The sequence below is a fragment of the Molossus molossus genome, unplaced genomic scaffold (assembly GCF_014108415.1).
Source record: "Molossus molossus isolate mMolMol1 unplaced genomic scaffold, mMolMol1.p scaffold_m16_p_25, whole genome shotgun sequence".
In the NCBI taxonomy this organism is placed as follows: Eukaryota; Metazoa; Chordata; class Mammalia; order Chiroptera; family Molossidae; genus Molossus; species Molossus molossus.
The window spans coordinates 2,637,610-2,655,601 of NW_023425361.1; the positions used below are offsets into that span (position 1 = coordinate 2,637,610).

General features: G+C 36.5%; 1 protein-coding gene and 1 pseudogene across 1 annotated transcript in view; one reads left to right on the forward strand and one right to left on the reverse strand.

Moving 5' to 3' along the window:
• Positions 1 to 17,992, reverse strand: part of CDH8 (cadherin 8) — a 414,745-nt gene that overhangs the window by 8,284 nt on the left and 388,469 nt on the right. The gene's annotated exons all lie outside the window — the stretch shown is intronic.
• On the forward strand, positions 6,279 to 7,303 carry LOC118641107 (annotated as a pseudogene).

The following is a 17,992-nucleotide window of genomic DNA, read 5'->3' on the forward strand; positions in this document are numbered from 1 at the left end:
TTTTATATCTTCCTCTATTTCTTTTATCAATATTCTGTAGTTTTCTGCATATAGGTCTTTTACTTCTTTGGTTAACTTTATTCCTAAGATATCTTACATTTTCTTCCCACAATGGTAAATGATTTGTTTTTTTTTTAGTTTCTCTTTCTGTGAGTTCACTGTTGGCGTATAATAATACCACTGATTTCTTGACTTTAATTTTGTATCCTGCTACTTTGCCAAATTTGTTTATTAAATCTAGTAGATTTTTGATGGAGTCTTTAGAGTTTTCTATGTACAATATGTCATCTGCAAAGAATGATAGTTTCACTTCCTCTTTTCCAATTTGGATCCCTTTTATTTTTCTTCATGTTTAACTGCTGTGGCTAAGACTTCCAGTACTATTGTTAAATAAGAGTGGTGAATGTGGGCATCCCTGTCTTGATCCTGTTTTTATGGGCAATGCTTGTAGCTTTTGCCCATTGAGTATGATATTGGCTGTATGTTTTTTATATATGGCTTTTATTAGGTCAAGATATAATCCCTCTATTCCCACATTGCTGAGTGTTTTTATCACAAATGGGTGCTGTATTTTTTCGAATGCCTTTTCAGCATCAATTGATATGATCATATGGTTTTTATCTTTCATTTTTTTATCTTTCATTTGTTTGTGTATTGTATCACATTTATTGATTTGTGAATAGTGTACCATTCTTGCATCCCTGAGATGAATCCCACTTGGTCATGATGAATAATTTTTTTGATGTATTGCTGAATGTGATTTGCTAGTACTTTGTTAAGGATTTTGACATCTGTGTTCATCAGGGATATTGGCCTGTAGTTTTCTTTTTTTTGCAGTGTCTTTATCTGGGTTTGGAATTAGAATTATGCTGGCCTCATAAAACAAGTTTGGAAGTTTTTCTTCTTGAATTTTTTGGAATAGTTTGAGTAGAATGGGTGTTAGTTCTTCTTTGAATATTTGTTAAAAGTTCCCTGTGAAGCTATCTGGGCTTTGGGTTTTGTTTGGGGGGAGAGTCTTGATTATATCTTCAATTTTCTTAGTTTTTATTGGTCTGCTCAAGTTTTCTATATGTTCCAGGTTCAGTTTTGGGAGACTGTGTGTTTCTAGAAATTTGTCCATTTTGCCTAGATTGTCCAATTTGTTGGTGTATAATTTTTCATAGTATGTCTTGATGATCCTTTGTGTTTCTGTGGTGTCAGTTGTTACTACTCCTCTTTTGTTTCTGATTTTGTTTATTTGGGTCCTCTCTTTGTTTTTTGTTTTGTTTTGTTTTGTTTTTGTGGTACATGCCCCTAGCAGGAACCAAACCCAGGATTCTGTGGTGTGCAGGCCAATGCTCAACTGTCAGCCAAACTGGCCAGGGCTCTCTCTTTTTCATGGTGAGTCTGGCTAAAGGTCCATCATGCTTGTTTATCTTTTCAAAGAACCAGCTGTTTGTTTCATTGATCTTTTGAATTATTATTATTATTATTATTATTATTATTTTGGTCTCTATGTTGTTTTATTCCTGCTCTGACTTTACTATTTCTTTCCTTCTACTTGCTCTAGGTTTCTCCTTTTGTTTACTTTCTAGTTCTTTAAGTTGTACGGTTAAAAAATAAACTAGGAATATTTCTTGTTTCTTGAGGTAGGCCTATAGTGCTATGAACTTCCCTTTCAGACTGCTTTTGCTGCATCCCATTTATTTTGTGTTGTTGTGTGTTCATTTTTATTGGTTTCCAGGAAGGTTTTTATTTTTTCCTTGATCTCATTGGTAACCCATTTGTTGTTTAATAACGTAGAATATATAGCCTCCACATATTTAAATGTTTTTGTTGTAATTGATTTCCAGTTTCATGCCATTATTACTGAGAAGATGCTTGATATGATTTCAATCTTCTTGAATTTGTAGACTTAATTTGTGTCCTAACATGTGGTCTGTCTTTGAGAATGTCCCATCTGCACTTGAGAACAATGTATATTCTCCAGCTTTGGGAAGAAATATCAATTAAGTCCAACTGATATAGTTGGTCATTTAAGGACTCTATGTCCTTGTTAATTTTTTTTTCTAAGATATCTATTCAGTGGTATCAGTGAGGTGTTACAGTCATCCAGTATGATCATATTGCTATTGATCTCTCCCTTAAAGTCCTCCAGAAATTTTAAAGTAGATTTTAATGCTTCCGTATTTGGTGCATATATGTTTACCAGAGTTATATCCTCTTGTGGGATTGATCCTTTTAATATCATGTAGTGACCTTCTTTGTCTCTTATTATGGCCCTTGTTTTGAAGTCTATCTTATCAGATATGAGTATTGCTACACCATCTTTTTTTTGTTTCCATTTGCTTGCAAAATATTTTTTTATCCTTTCACTTTCATCCTGTGTGAGTCTTTTGTTATGAGGTAGGTCTCTCGTAGACAGCATATATATATGGGTTGTGTTTTCTTATTCAGTCAGCTACCCTATGTCTTTTGATTGGAGCATTTAAGTCATTTACATTTAAAGTTATTATTGATAAATACTTGTTAGTTGTCATTTTTATTTTATGCCTGTGTTTCTCTTTCTTTCTCCCTTTCTGTTTCTTCTTCTTATAACAGTCCCTTCAGCATTCCTTGCAGTGCTGGTTTGGTGGTGGTAAATTCTTTGAGCTTGTTTTTTTTTTTGTCAGTGAAGCTCTTTATTTCTTTTTCAATTTTGAATGATAGTTTTGCTGGATAGAGTAGTTTTGGATTCAGACCCTTACCTTCCATTACTTTGAATACCTCATGCCACTCCCTTTTGGTCTGCAGTGTTTTTATTGATAAATCAGCGGACAGTCTAATGGGTGCTCCCTTGTAGGCAACTTTCTGTCTCTTTTTTGCATCCTTTAAGATTCTTTCTTTGTCTTTTATGTTTGCCATTTTAATTATGATATTTCTATTTGTGGGTCTTTGGGGGTTCATCTTGCTTTGGACTCTGTGTTTCCTGGACTTGTGTGACTTTTTCCTTCACCAGTTTAGGGAATTTTTCTGTAATTATTTCTTCAAACAAGTTCTCTATTCCTTTCTCTGATTCTTATCCTTCTGGTATACCTATAATGCGAATGTCATTATGTTCTATATGGTCCCAAGCTCCCTTAAACTCGCCTCCTGCTTTTTAATTCTTTTTACTCTTTGCTGCTCTATTTGGGTGTTTTTTCTACCTGGTCTTTTAAGTTGCTCATTTGGTCTTCAGCTTCTTCTAATCTACTATTGAACCCTTGTAAGGTATTTTTCATAATAGCTATGCCATTTTTTATTTTCTTTTATTTCCATTTATTTATTTACTTATTTATTTAAATCCTCACCCAAGGACATTTTTTTGATATTTTGTTCAGATAGAGTGAGTGGGAGAGAGACAGAGAGAAATATCGATGTGAAAAGGACACATCGAGTGGCTGCCACCCACACAACCCAACCAGGACCAGGGACAAACTGCAACTGAGGTACATGCCCTTAGCGGGAACCGAACCTGGGTCTCTCCAGACCACAGGCCAACACTCTAACCGCTGAGCCTAACCAGCCAGGGCTCCTTTTGATTTTTATGCATAGCTACCTCCTCTTTTTTTAAGCTGCAGTAGTTCCCAGTAAGCTCTTCATAATTCTTATTAAGTTGCTTGCAGTTCTCACCAAATTGTTTGAACACCCTTGTAGTCATTGCTTTGAATCTTTATCAGACAAGTTGCGTTCTTCTAGTTCCTGTAGTTTCTTTTCTGGTGATTACTCTCTTTTTTCATTTCGGTGTTGTTTCTTTGTCTCACCATTTTAGCAATCTGGTAGTTCTAAGCCCAGTGTGGGATGTTGAAGTGTGTAGGCAGGTCAGTGTGTATCAATTAAGGCTGCTGTGCCTCCCAGCCTATTTTGGTGTATGACAACTCTGCCTGCTGTGGGTCCTGGAGGATTGACACCTGGAAGGTGGTATTGGTCTGTTGTGCATGTCTTGGCTTCCCAAGACTTGCCGCTGCTTGGGCTGGGGCACTGTTCCTGATCAGCTTCTGCTGATGCTGCTGGGGATGGGTCTCAGCTGCTAAAATGTGCTGCTGCTGCCTGTTGTGTGTGGGTCCATCTGGTGCACTGCTGGGTTGTGTTATTGTTGGGGTGTGTGAGGTTCTGCTAGTATGCTGTTGGGGTGTGTGGGTCTGGCTGGTGTTCTTCTAGGGTTTGTGGATCCTGCTGGGGTATTCTGCTGCCTGGTGGGGCTTAGCTTCTGATATGTTGCTGCTGGAGGTGGGTATCAGCTCCCAGTTCACACTACTACTTCTGCTGCTGTTGCCAGGGGGTGACCTCAGGTCCCAGTCCTTTACTGATGTTGGGGGCTGAGCATGCTCTGCATTTGAGACTTTGCTTTTGGGGGGAGGGGCTCCACTTCAACTCTGCTTTTGCAGTTGTCAGGGGCAGGTCTCAGCTGTTCTAGCCCTACTTCTTGGTCTGGGGCACTGCTCCTGGTCAGCCTTGGCTGATGCCACTGGGGATGGGTTTCAGCTGCCAACCTGAGCTGCTAATGCCTGTTGGGGGTGGGGCTCTACTCCTGTCCAGTCACTGTTGCTTTGAGGGTAGGTGCTGGGCTCCCAAGCTACTGCTGCCACAAGCCTGGGCAGGCCATGTGGCTGTGAGCCTTGGGTGAGCCTGGGTGGGCTGCCAATGCTGTTGGGGGTGGGGCTCTGGCTTCCTGCTGGTTTCAGCTACCACAGCAGGCAACTCAATAGTGTTGCTATTGTATGCTGACCACGTTGACACAGCTGAGTCAAGTCGCTCGGCCCTAGCTTCTCCCTGTTTCCTTCTCCCAGGGAATGCCCAGAATCTTCCAAAATGGCGGGGCCTCCCAGCCACGCAGGGGAAAGTTCACTGATGTGCTGCTTAATATAGTAGCCGGCTGCTTTTCATCCACAGCATAGGAACCTTCTGCCCAGTGTCTTTGCACTGCTCAAGGTTGGTCACCCACACTCACATTTACTCACACTCTTTCTCACATTCTCACACACTCATCCTTGCTCCAGTCCTGCCTGCTGCCATGTTTTTCAGCCAAAGGCCCTTTTTAAGTTGTCTGATTAGATGTACTCTCATCTTTTTTCTCTTTAAGTTTTTCTTTTTTTTGTTTTATTTGCTTTCTAATGATTCAAATGGAAAAGGCAATCATGTTCACTACCTGTAACCCTGGTTTAAATTTTATTATTGCACTATTTTAAAAGTTTTAAAATTATTTTAATTGTTTCTTTTCAGTCATTCATATTTTATGCATTTCCATTTCATATCATCTTATTATCTCTGCATCTTAACCTATTTAACCTTATGGCTTTGGCTCCTGCTTACTGTATTTATTGCAGTTTTTTTGTTTGTTTGTTTGTTTTTTGAGCATAGCAAACAAAAGAACATAACTTGATAATAATTTGTTAGAGAAAACAGAGTGATATTCTAAAACTGTAAAATGTATGAGAAAAAAAGATAAAATGATCCTTGAAAGCCCAGACATATACATCATAATTTTTTAAATTAAATCTCAAAGTTGAGTAAATAAAAACAGAGTTGGACAAAATTTAGAAAAATGTGTGCCAAGACCTATTTAAGGAGAGAACCAAAAGCTTTGGAATTCTCTAGGTTGGACCCATATCCTGACACATAGACTAATAATCAGTTGTTGCCCATCTGATGCATTTGTGTTGCACTGAGATCGAAACATAGCTTAACCCAATCACCTGGTTCTCTGACACTCTTAATAGGTGAAGTAGTTAAACATTTGTATTTCCTATTATATTCCTTTAAGAGCTTTTCCTGTTTTCCAATCTTTGTGGAATGTTTCATTTATGAGCATTACACCAAGGAGGATGAAGGACTCCATTTTCAGAAAGTTGCTTTGGACTCCACACCCACGAGTTTGTTTATGACTGATTATGAAAGGAAAGATCTTGCTAGGCAGTTAAAGTAGACAAATAGTACCAGGCATACTTCACAGGACAATATTTCTAAAATAATGATACACTTGGATTCCTTACTCCTTGGCTGAGTAATACAAAGTATATACTGAAAAACTAACACAGAGGAGACCAGATAAACCATAGGTGTGTAAGTTTGTTTCATTTCAGACAGCACATTGCAGTCATGCCATTAGGTACAAATTTTTTTTCAGAGTCTGACAACAGATTATGAAAAAAAAAAATTATTTATATCTTTAGTTTTTGTCATTTTGCTTTTTGAGAGCACTAGTTAGAATTTTAATGGAGTTAGTAAGAGGCTATATCAAAAGTAGCATTAAAATTAAACTCTTAAAGATGGATAACAAGATGATGGCAGAGACAGTGGCATTCCAAAAGCTGAAGCGCTCTTCTTAGCCTTTTGGAGGTCACAGATGTCTTTGAAACACTGATGAATGAGAGGGGACATGGAGGAGCTTATAAGACTACTGAATGAGCCAGAGACTGGGGTTAGGAAATGGGAGCCGGTGGGGGGCTTAGATTTCATTGAACAAAGGCAATGCTTGCTGTACTAAGGCAGGAATGTCTTGCTCATGGTTTGAAGACCAAGGGAATAAAGGAAGATCTCATCAATGGGCTCCAGGCCTATCTTGAAGAGCATTCTGAAGAGGAGGCTCATGAGGAAGATATACTGGGAGATGAAACAGAGGAAGAAGAACCAAAGCCCATAGAACTGCCTGTTAAAGAAGAGCCCCCTGAAAAATCTGTTGATGTGGCAGCAGAAAAGAAAGTAAAAAAGTCGCACTGAAATAGCAAAGACAAAGAGGATGCAGTAGAGAGCTGAATGAAGGAGTCCACAGGCCAATGAGCTTGGAACGTGAGAAAGCTGCCTGAGCTGCTGGATTTGGGATTTCTTCAGTTCCATCAGAAGGCCTGTCATCAGTACCAAGCCTGTGGTTAACCTGGATAGGCTAAAGGAAAGAGCTCAAAGATTTGTTTCGAGCCTGGCCAGTGTGGGTCAGTGGATTGAGCATCGTCCCAGGAACTGAGAGGTCCTGGTTCGATTCCCATCAGGGCACATGTCCCGGTCATGGGCTAAATCCCCTGTAGGGAGCATGAAGGAGGCAGCTAATAAATGTTTCTCTCTCACATCCATGTTTATCTCTCTCGCTCTCTCTAAAAAATCAATGAAAACATATTTTAAATAAATAAATAAATAAAATAAAAAAATTGGTTTGAATGTCTCTTCAATTTCCAGAAAGTCTGAAGATGATGAGAAGCTGAAAGAGAGGAAGGAGCAATTTGGAATTATCACAAATTCAACTGGGACAGGAACCATTGAGGATACAAAGGTGAAGCAGAGGAAAAGAGCAGAGTGCTTTGGAATTGCCTGATTAGAAACTCAATGTTTTTTTTGTTCTCCAATTATTTCCATCTCTTTGAGTCTTCTTGGTCATATCTACCTAAATGCACAGTCAAGTTCTGCCTTGCAAAGACTTCCATGAAAATTTTACTTATTGCTCTTCCAATTTAAAAAAAATTTAAATTATTATTTTGCTTATTAATAAAAAATAGAAAAAATAAGCTCAAAATTTTACAATGATTTTGACATTGTAGAGATAAATAGATACTATTCAATAAAATGTGTGTGGTATCTCACTGGACTGTAACCTCCCTGAGGGAGATGAGTCTTAGTCATATTACTATTCCTGGTCTCTAGCACAGGACTTGGTACAGAGCAGAGACCCTCATAACAACAATAGTCACATTGTTTAATCCACTTTTATTTGGAATGCTTTCATTTTTAAGGAACTGAACACCTAACTGATACATTAAAAGTGTGCTAAATACATCTAGAAATTTTCTTACAAATTGGGGATTTATTTGTATTCCCATGTGACGTTAAGTGGTCTAGTTCCTACCTAGTAGTAACCAGCTTCATGTCCTGCCTCTCTTCTCTGTGTGTATGTGTTCAAGCCATCCTGGCCTTTTCTGAGCCAAAGATTTTCTTTCTTCAGGGTTTTCATATTTGTTTTGTCTTCTTCCTAACCTGATAATATCTTTACTCTTCTTTGGCCTTAATTTGAATTGTTAATATTTATGCATTCCTTTTATCTTTGCTTACTATTCCTTTTTTGTGGATGGCTTCTTTCTCTAGTTGTCTCTGGTCTCCCTAGATAAATTAGTTATGTAATCTTATAAAAACCTCTATTTTTCATCATAGCTCTTACTACAAAGAAATGATACAGCAACAGGGATATGATAGACACTAGAGATACAGAAATAAAGTAGGGAACTTCTAAATAACAAATAACCAAATTTAGATGTATAATGAGTACTCAGCCAGTATCTACTGAATAAAAAATGACTGTATAATCAGTAGCCATGTTTTGTGAGACTCATATTTATATCTCTTATGTTATTCTGTCACAAAGAATTATATGTAGCTCAAAACAGGTCATTGAGGGAGTTTAATTTAAAGCTATTGGAAACAACATATAGCCTGCATCTTATATGGAAATGTAAGAGAAATATTGATAGTTTACAAATGTTTCTCTAAGTATGACTCATATCATGTAACATGAACAATAAACTGATGATTAGATTTAAATTGTGAAGGCTCAGAGAGGAAAAACTTGTTCTGAAATAACTGAAATACCATCATATTAAAGAGGTGCACACCAGAATTTTCTTGAGCTGAAACTGAATGACTTACATTCAGAGGGGGGACACACAGTCTGAAAAAGTATCTCGTATGGTTAGTCTAGGAAGAATTTTTTCTTTGGTTATTGATATTCAGCTTTTGACTTATTTAGAGTTGGAAATCAAAGGACCTCTTTCATACAACATTAATATCCTTACAAGAAAATTTCCCTTTAGTAAGTAAGCCAGTATTTGTTATAGACTGGATGGTACAACCCCACCCTCAATTCATATGTTGAAACCTTAATCCCCCAGTGTGTCTGTATTTGAAGATGGAGCCTCAAATGAGGTAATTAAGGTTAAATGAGGTCATAAGAGTGGGGTCTGACCCTACACAATTGGTGTCCTTATAAGATGAGACACCAGAGAGCTTTCTCTTTGTCCATACTTGGGTACACAAAGGTCATATAAGCACAAGCAACTTGGTGGATACCTACAGGCTGCCAAGAGAAGAAGCTTCAGAATGAAACATACTTTTTCTGCACCTTGATCTTGGACTTCCTCTTCCAGAACTGTGAGAAATAACTGTTGGTTGTTTAAGCCACCAGTCTTCAGTATTTTATTATAGCAGCCTGAGCCAGCTAAAATAGTAATGTATCCACTAGTTAATTCTATATGCATTGTCCATAAAAAATGAAATGTCTATCTAAAGAGATGGACTGTGCCAACCTGGATAATGTTTCAAGATTATTTGTATATTATTTTTCCCACAGACCATCCTCCCTGCTATCTTCCCTCCCTTTTTTCCTTCCTTCATTCCTTCCTTTGTTCCTTCCTTCCTGCCTGTCTTCCCGCCTTCCTGCCTTCGTTCCTTCCCTCTATTATTCCTTTGTATTTTTAATGTAACAAGAATTATTGTTATTTAAATTTCCCATGTTCTTTCTACATTGTTATATTTTTGTCATATAAAAAGAAAGCTGAAAAATCTAAATTCTCTATTTGTTTCAGTGAGGTTCCTCTGCTGCTATTGCCCTGGTGCAGAATGTTTACTATAGTCTCAGTCCCATATATTTGCAATCCTGGAGCTCTGGCTTTTGTTTAGCCTTTCAGATGTAAGGAGCAACAAGGAGCCAGAGTTAATGAAGGCACTTGCCAGAAAAATATTTATGACAAAAAATAATAAATGAAAAGAAGATCAGTAGATAGTATGCCTTTTGGAAAAATGTCTTCTGGCATTTGACTTGCAAATTTAATTCAAATACTCTTGATCAGTTTAAATGGAATGAAAATGGCAAGAAGGTCAAAACCAAGGGAAAATGTCTCTCTGTTTGGTGGACAAGAGATTTAATTAAGTTCTTATCATTGTTGTGTCTGTTATTTATAAAAACCTGGCAAAGCAATAAAGTTACTGAAATCCACAAACTTTCAGCATATTATATACATGTATACACAGTATCCAATATCTATAAATATAAAGCCAAGTTCATAACATCCACACTTCATTTATAGATGTTTATTACCATAGATACTAAGTCTTATAGGAAAAAATCAGGCTGTAATGAATTAATAAAATCTGAGACTCTGTGAAGCCAATTTTGTCCTGTACCATGATAACTTCTACATAATTCACTGAAGGTGCACTGATACACTGAACCTACAACAAGCAACTGTATGTGAAGCCTCCCAATTAGATCACAGGTCACTCCTCCCTTTTTTCATCATTAGATTGTCTACCATGCGACCTGATGTCAAGAATCTCAATGTTTACCTGTGTGTTGACTCATTAACGAATCTCCTCATATTTAATTAAAAAAGTGTACCTAGCTATAAAATATTGACCAAGGTTTACTTTGTAAAAAAACAAAACAAAAAAAAACATTGCAAATTACTCCGGAAGTTTTTAGACTAACATCTGACTTAAGGTTTAGACAACCATTTATAAGTACACAAAATAAATTAGCACATTTTTAACAGAAAAAGTTATTTCACTATAGCCATGTGACATAATAGTTCTATAAATATCTGGATGATTGTCATTTGGTAGAGGAAATGGACAGAGGGTAGGCTGTCTTTGTACTTTATGAAACTTGGGACTCATCAAGTAACCTACGAAACTTAAACATTTTCTAAAATTCTTTAAGTAGCTACACATACTGTTTCTAAATTATTAATATAAAATTAATTATTTTAGATGATATAAAAATGGTGTTTAGTGTAGTGGTCTGAATGGTGACCCCCAAAAAGACATGTCCATGTTTTATTCCCTAGGACTTGTAAATGTAACCTTACTTGAAAAAGGATCTTGCAGAAGTAATTAAATTAAGAGCCTAGAGATGAAGAGTTCATCTGGGGTAGCTGGTAGACCAGAAGTCCTTGTGAGAGTGAGCAGAGGGAGATTTGACACAAAGTAAAGGAAGAAGAGATGTAACTATGGATACTGACCCTGCCATGATGAGGCCATTCCATGCCAAATGGAAGAGACAAATAATAACTTCTACTCTAGATTCCCTGGAGAGGATGTGGCCCTGCCAATACCTGGATTTTAGACTTCTGGCCTCCAGAGCTGCAAGAAAAAAGCTTCAGTTGTTTTAAGCTTCTGAGTTTATAATACTTTGTTATGGTAGTGCTAGGAAATTAATACAATCAGTAAATCTAATTAAATATGATTTCCAGAGGTAGGGAAGGGCATCCTTACTCCCATTTCATATACAATAAACAGGGTTTTGAAAGACTTGCTCAGTGTTTTGCTCAGTGTTTCTCACCTGGCAGCAGGGAATTACAACCAAATGGAGTGTATTTTCTACACTCTGTCCTCTTATCAAAAGTCACCTCAAAAAAAAACAAGAAAAAATGGGCTCCACAAAGATTATATTAAAGCTCAAATATAAGATAATAAAGAGAAAGTGCATGGAGGGAGATTTTTCCATGCCATGACACTTTATCAGAGGCAAGGAGAAAACCAGGTGGTAGTGGCCCCTGGTAGGCAAAAATGTAGGATTTTAGAGAGATCAAAGATATTCAGTACAACAGTCTATAAAATGATCAAAATCCCATATCTTGAGAGTCAACATAACAGCACAGCATAGCAAGTCACAGCCAGAGTGGCCCAGCATCCAACTTGGGGCACTTATTCTGAACCCCTACAACAGCATAGCATTACATAACCTTGAATTAATTATCAAGATATGGTTCTTCTTGGTGCCAGAGAATAACTCAAGTATCAGAGAGTACAAGTCCCACACTGGACGCAATCACACCACCCAAAGTATTTCAAGTTTGATCATTTTTCCCCTGCTCTTAATTTGTATGTTTCTTGTTACTGATAATGCTTCATGCACCTTATGCAGATCCTTAGTCCTCTGAGAAAGGCAGCTTTATGGACTCCAGGCACTGGGGAGTGAAGGATGATGCCTACTATTACCTTCATCTTACCTGAAGAAGACTTGTATTAACTAACCGACAAAAGCGAAAAGTATACCAAGAGCCAACTTCTATTCTGTTTGAATGAAAATATTAAAGCCTTTGTAGATAGCAACTAATCTGAAAAATAATATTTCTATTTACTGGATTTATGCATATGTAAAAAGAACGCATTATGTTTTTAAGTGTGCAAGCCATGAAGGAAAATAACAAAACAAAGAAACACAAAGGCTCTTAGTAAAGTTTCTTGTGGAATATTTAGAAAACAACCTAATAGTGGTTAAAAACTCAGACATAAGAAAGCTAGCATTGTTAGGAGACTAACTTTTCCACAACATTTCTATTGATTGAATAGATATTTCTAAATATTTAAGTAACTGGAAGTCAGAGATGGATTCATTTTGCACTACTGCTGATACATGTGTGTTCATTAACACAGTTGATATATAGTGTAGTTGGAACAAATAATAACACTTTAACTGAAGCATACATTCTGTGGAAGATATTGAAATAATTAAACATAGTGAATAGAAAGCTAAGAATATGAAAAAAAAAGAAGTACCCAAAATAGTTTGTTATCTTAATAACCTGTTTTGACTTGAAGAAGGTCAAGTATCCCTGGAAGTTATCACTTTGTTAGATACCATCATTTCCCTGAAGATTTTTCATTTGCACACATGAAAATAAGTCATAAAGTGAAAGCCACAGAATAGGCACAAATTCATTGCCATCATGCATGCCCTCATCTTAACTTTTTTCAAATCCATGCTGACACACTGTCAATTCTGCCCTCAGTTATTCTGTGCCTACTGTCTACAATACAGCACTATCAGAGGAAAGTCTTCCTTGGCACACAACCCACCCAGCATGCTGCCATAGAGGTAGAGGATGGTTTTCTGTCTCACCAACTGAAAGATCTTTGAATGCAGAGAATTTGCCTTCTTTAGGGAATGCATCTCATTGTCCATCATGCATGTCACTCTATAAAAGTGGGTAGATTTTAATTACTCTTTGTGAAATGAACAAATGGATGCTAGGTAAGAAAAGACATAATTACTGATCTTAAGGAATTTCTGACTCAGAAGAAGAAATAAACAATCCATAACCTTATGGTTCATTTGCTGTGATCTTTGTCCTTCTGTCTCAGTTCCCATACACTGCAGTTCACTATGATCCTTGTACCTTGATTTAATTTTCTATCATCATAGACCCACAGGAAGGCCTTAAGGAAGGATGTGGCATGTGAACTGGGTTTAAAGGAAAAGGCTGGTTTGTCAAAGGAGGGGACAGGTCTTGCCTTTTCTCCCTCATACCATGTTTCTATTCTATAGCCGTTTCTTCAGCCTTTTCTCTAACCTCTGTAGGAACTCTTTGACTCTGACTTATTTATCTGATTTCAAATACCAGACAATATGCATTTTTTCCCTAAAAATTTAGCTCTATGCCTCCTCCACTTACCTATTGGGCATATCCATGTAGATGTTCAGTACCATAAACTTAATCTTTCAATAACAGAACTAATACTATGTAACCCTTAATCTTACCCATTTCCAAAAAAATCTTTCTTGGTTCAATTTCTCACATCATCTTTGTGGCTCTATAACTCTGAACATCTCAGACTTTGTACCCAATGACTTCACATCTTCCTTTTCAATGTAGAGAAGTTCTATCATCCTTCAGTAATAGGCTGAAAATGTACTACTTCCTTGAGGAAGGAGGCAATAGCAACACACAGCCTTAGAATTTTGGAGTATCTAATTCAGAGATGTAATTGAGATTTGATTGTAAAGTAAATATAGTGATTTTAATTGGTTTGTTAAATAAATATATAATAGACATCAGTGCATATGAGTGAGTTAATGTGCAATAGGAAACTTAAAAAGATGAGAAGTAGTACCTTAAAAAGTCCAAACTATATCTAACCCTATACAAATAGAATGCAATGAAAGAAGCATACACCACTGATCCTACATTTATTTTTACATTAACTTTACATTAACTGTATTAATACATTATATTAAATATAGACCAGGCTCTGATATATCTGGTCCATTTTGAATTCCAAGTTTCAAATCTATTTAATTATCACTGTGTCTGAGCAAATATTCAAAGAAGCCAATTCTAATAATCAGGCAGTAATCCAGATATAAATATCTGAGCATGTTAAAAAATGCATATTCTTGGCTATTTCTCTAAATCAACTAAATAAGAATTTCTGGGGATAGGCTCTGGACATCTGCATTTCAAATAAATTTTGTTTGCATAAAAATCTTCTGGGATACTGGAGAGACATTTTAGTTTATTTCATTTTTTCCCTTGGGTGTTAGTAGTGGTTAATGGCTTGGCCCAAGCCCTGAGAGGCACCACTGGGGTGGCTATTATGCTCTGGATTTTGTAATCCAGCAGGGGTAGCAGCTAGTAGCAATTTTCTTGCATAATTCCTCCTTTTCTGGTTTAGTGGTAAAATTGCTGCTAAAAAAGAAGGAAAATGATGCAAGAAAATGTGGCATTCTACAGCTAGCTGAAGTCCAGTGTTTGTCCTTAAATTATTTTAAAGTTTAATATGTTATATTAAGACAGCTTGGCTAAACATATACCTTTGGGCAAAAGTCTTAATATACACTGAGGGCAAGAGGATGGAAGGCAGCTACACAGATAAAATTATTATTCAAGCAGTGGTCACATTACCATTCTTTTCAGGTTGCAAAGAATGGCATGTGCTTTTGAATCTTAAAATCCACATTCTTTTTGGTATTGGAAATAGTTGTTTTGATCATATAAAAATGACTTTACATTAAAAATCAAACTGATTTGCTTTTCCTCAAATTCACCCACATATTAACAGGTTAAAATACAGAAGCATAACAGGTTAAAATGGAGAGAGCAGAAAATAAAATGATCGAAGGAAAAGATACCTGTATGGGTCACCCTTATGATTGAAATAGAAATCACATCAAAATCATTCAAAGTCTTTTTTATTGAAAATGTAATCTGATAAAAGTCCCTATTGTTATACACTATAGAGAAATCTGAATAAATTTCGAAGTCATGCATGATTTCATTTTAATACTTCTTTTTAAATTAAAAAGGATTTTTTGATGAGTCTTTTAAAATATTCTCAAGATAATATTTGATTTTCCAAGCTTGCCATCCCCCACCTTGAAAAGGAATGTGTGTATTCTCCGGCAGTGGGCAGTGATATAACGATCCCTGTCACCAAACCCTCCACATTTTGGAATCATCAGAGGTTTGCGTCACAAAAGGAGAGAAGTTTAGGGAAATTTGTTCCCTTTTCAACATTCTAATTTCTGAATAGCTTATATTAGGTGTAGTTTCTTTAGAATGTGTATTTCAGAATGCTGCTGAATATCACGTTAGATAATGTCCAGGCTCTGGAAACACTCCTAATTGTACTTGCATTCTAATTTCATTATTTACCTGGTTGCATTTTAAAATAATTTTCCCAAGGTCATTGCAGGTACTCTTATTGTGCCCAAATTACTAATTAAGAAACTGAGTGTCAGAAGGTCTTTGAGGAATAAGTATGTTATTCCACCTAAAATGTATTTTCAGGGTCTGTGATGTGTAAGCTGTTTAATAAACTTAGAATAATAATGGTTATTATTAATATATATATAAGGTTATCAACTTTAGCTTTGAAATAAAGCAAAGGGTTGCAATCTATCAAGAATATTTGGATTTCATCCTTTCAAATTCTACAATGAATTTCTATTTGAAAGCCTAAAAGTTGAAATAAAAAGCAAATTATAAAGTACAATATAGAGAAAGAACTAAGAAAATATATACTAAGAAGCCTAATAAGGCTTTTCAAGATGAGCATTGAGGATGTTTTCAGAATGGAATATGAGGTTGTTCTAGTATCCAGAAGCAAAATAAACTGGTTTCCAAGAAAATATTCTCTGTAAATCAGTGTAAACCCACTAGTTGATGGTTTCAGTAATCCAGATTTTGATTTAAAACTTTATCTTAATCAAAGGCAAGCCCATGTGAACCAATACCTTTTTACCTCCTCCAGGAAAAAGCCAAGAAGCATGAGGAAAATGCTACCACTCTAAACCAGGTTCAGAAACTCTCCACAGACACACTGATGAGTGTTTACATCTTCACACCTCCAGTGCACAGTATTAGATTAGTGCATGTCACATTAAATTATCTAGAATTTCCATCCTACTTATTCTATATAGCAGAACTGAGTCCAAGTGAGTGGCACCGAGGCATCATAGAAAGTGTAAAGTACCATGAAGGAAAATCAAGCAGGTTTGGGGAACTGAGGAGAAGAGGGGAGGAAAGCCCGCTCAGTGAAGGCCTGACTTGAACGTCTGAACAGATGTGAGGCAGATCATGGATGAGTCAATACGCAAATACATGGGGACAAGGCAAGGGGACAAGAGAGTGTGTCAAGAAAAGAAGCAGTAAATTCAATGGCCTTGAGTTGAGGATGCCTATGATGAGTTCAATGGGTTCAATAAGAAAGAAGCCAGTGTGATTGAAGGTAGCTGGAGTGAAGCAGATACAAAGGAAACAAAGTCAAAGAGATAAAGAAGAGACCTTGCCAGTCAGAGAAAGACAAGTACCTTATGATTGCACTCATATATGGAACCTAATGAACAAAATGTACTAACAAACAAAATAGAAACAGAGTCATAGATACCGAGAACAGAATGACACTGTCACAGGGAAGGGGTAGTGGTCCTTGGTGAAAATGGTGAAGGGATTAAGCAAAAGAAAAATAAAAAAACCAACTCATAGACAAAGACAGCAGTATGGTGATTACCAGAGGAAAAGGGGGGGTGGGAGAGGTAGAAAAGGGATAAGGGGGGATAAATGGTGATGGATAGAGACTTGACTTGGGGTGGTGAACACACAATACAATATACAGATGATGTATTATAGAATTGTATACCTGAAACCTATGTAATTATATTAACTGATGTCACCCCAATTAATTAAACCTAAAAAATAAACAATAAATAAAAGAAGAAGTCTTATGTTTACTATTACATAGTTTCCATAGGACTACTTAGAGCATTGAAATTTCAGTTTCCCTTTATATAAAATGAAGATGACAATATCACATACCTTATAGGTTGATAGGACAACATCATATAGGGTATATGTATGAAGTGCTTAACACAACCTGGACACATAGTAACAATGTGATTTTATTATGGTTATTATTATGATTGCCTTTTTTTGTATTGTTTTCTTTTCCCTTGATGCTGTCCCTGAATGAGCTTGCCTTAATCCACATATTTTCAGAAGATGATTGCTTGCTTTAAGGGCAGAATCAACATCTAGCAGATCTTGTTCTCTCCCCTGAAAATGAAACTAACTTAATTACTCCTGTGTGCATTGGAGTTAAATAGGAAATTCCTGTGAGGGCAGGGGTCACGACTATAATGACTTTATTGTTTCTAGACTGAGAGATGAATGTTTTAGTCCACCCAGGCTATCTATCTAATTTGGGGAAATTAAATACATGTAAAGTTGCCAGACTTCTTTTATATATAACTGAAGAGAAACATCTTTTATTTATTTATTTATTTATTTATTTATTTATTTATTTATTTATTTATATTACAGATATTTCTCTATTTTTTCCCCATTGACACCCTCCTCTCCCTCCCTCTACTCCCCATCCCGAGCTTTGTTGTCCATGTCTATTGGTTATGCATACATACATATAAGTTTTGTGGCTTATCTCCTTCCCCGATCCCCTCTTCTAGGTATTGTCAGTCTGTACCCTACTTGCACATCTCTGAAACTACCCTGTTCCTCAGACTGATATGTTCATTATATTCCACAAATAAGTGAAAATATATGATATTTGTCTTTCTCTGCTTGGCTTGTTTCACTTAGGATAATACTTTCCAGGTCCTTCCATGTCGTCTCAAAGGATAAGAAATCTTTTTGTCTTACAGCTGCATAGTTCTCCGCTGTGTATATGTACCACAGCTTTATTATCCATTCATCTACTGATGGACACTTGGGCTGTTTCC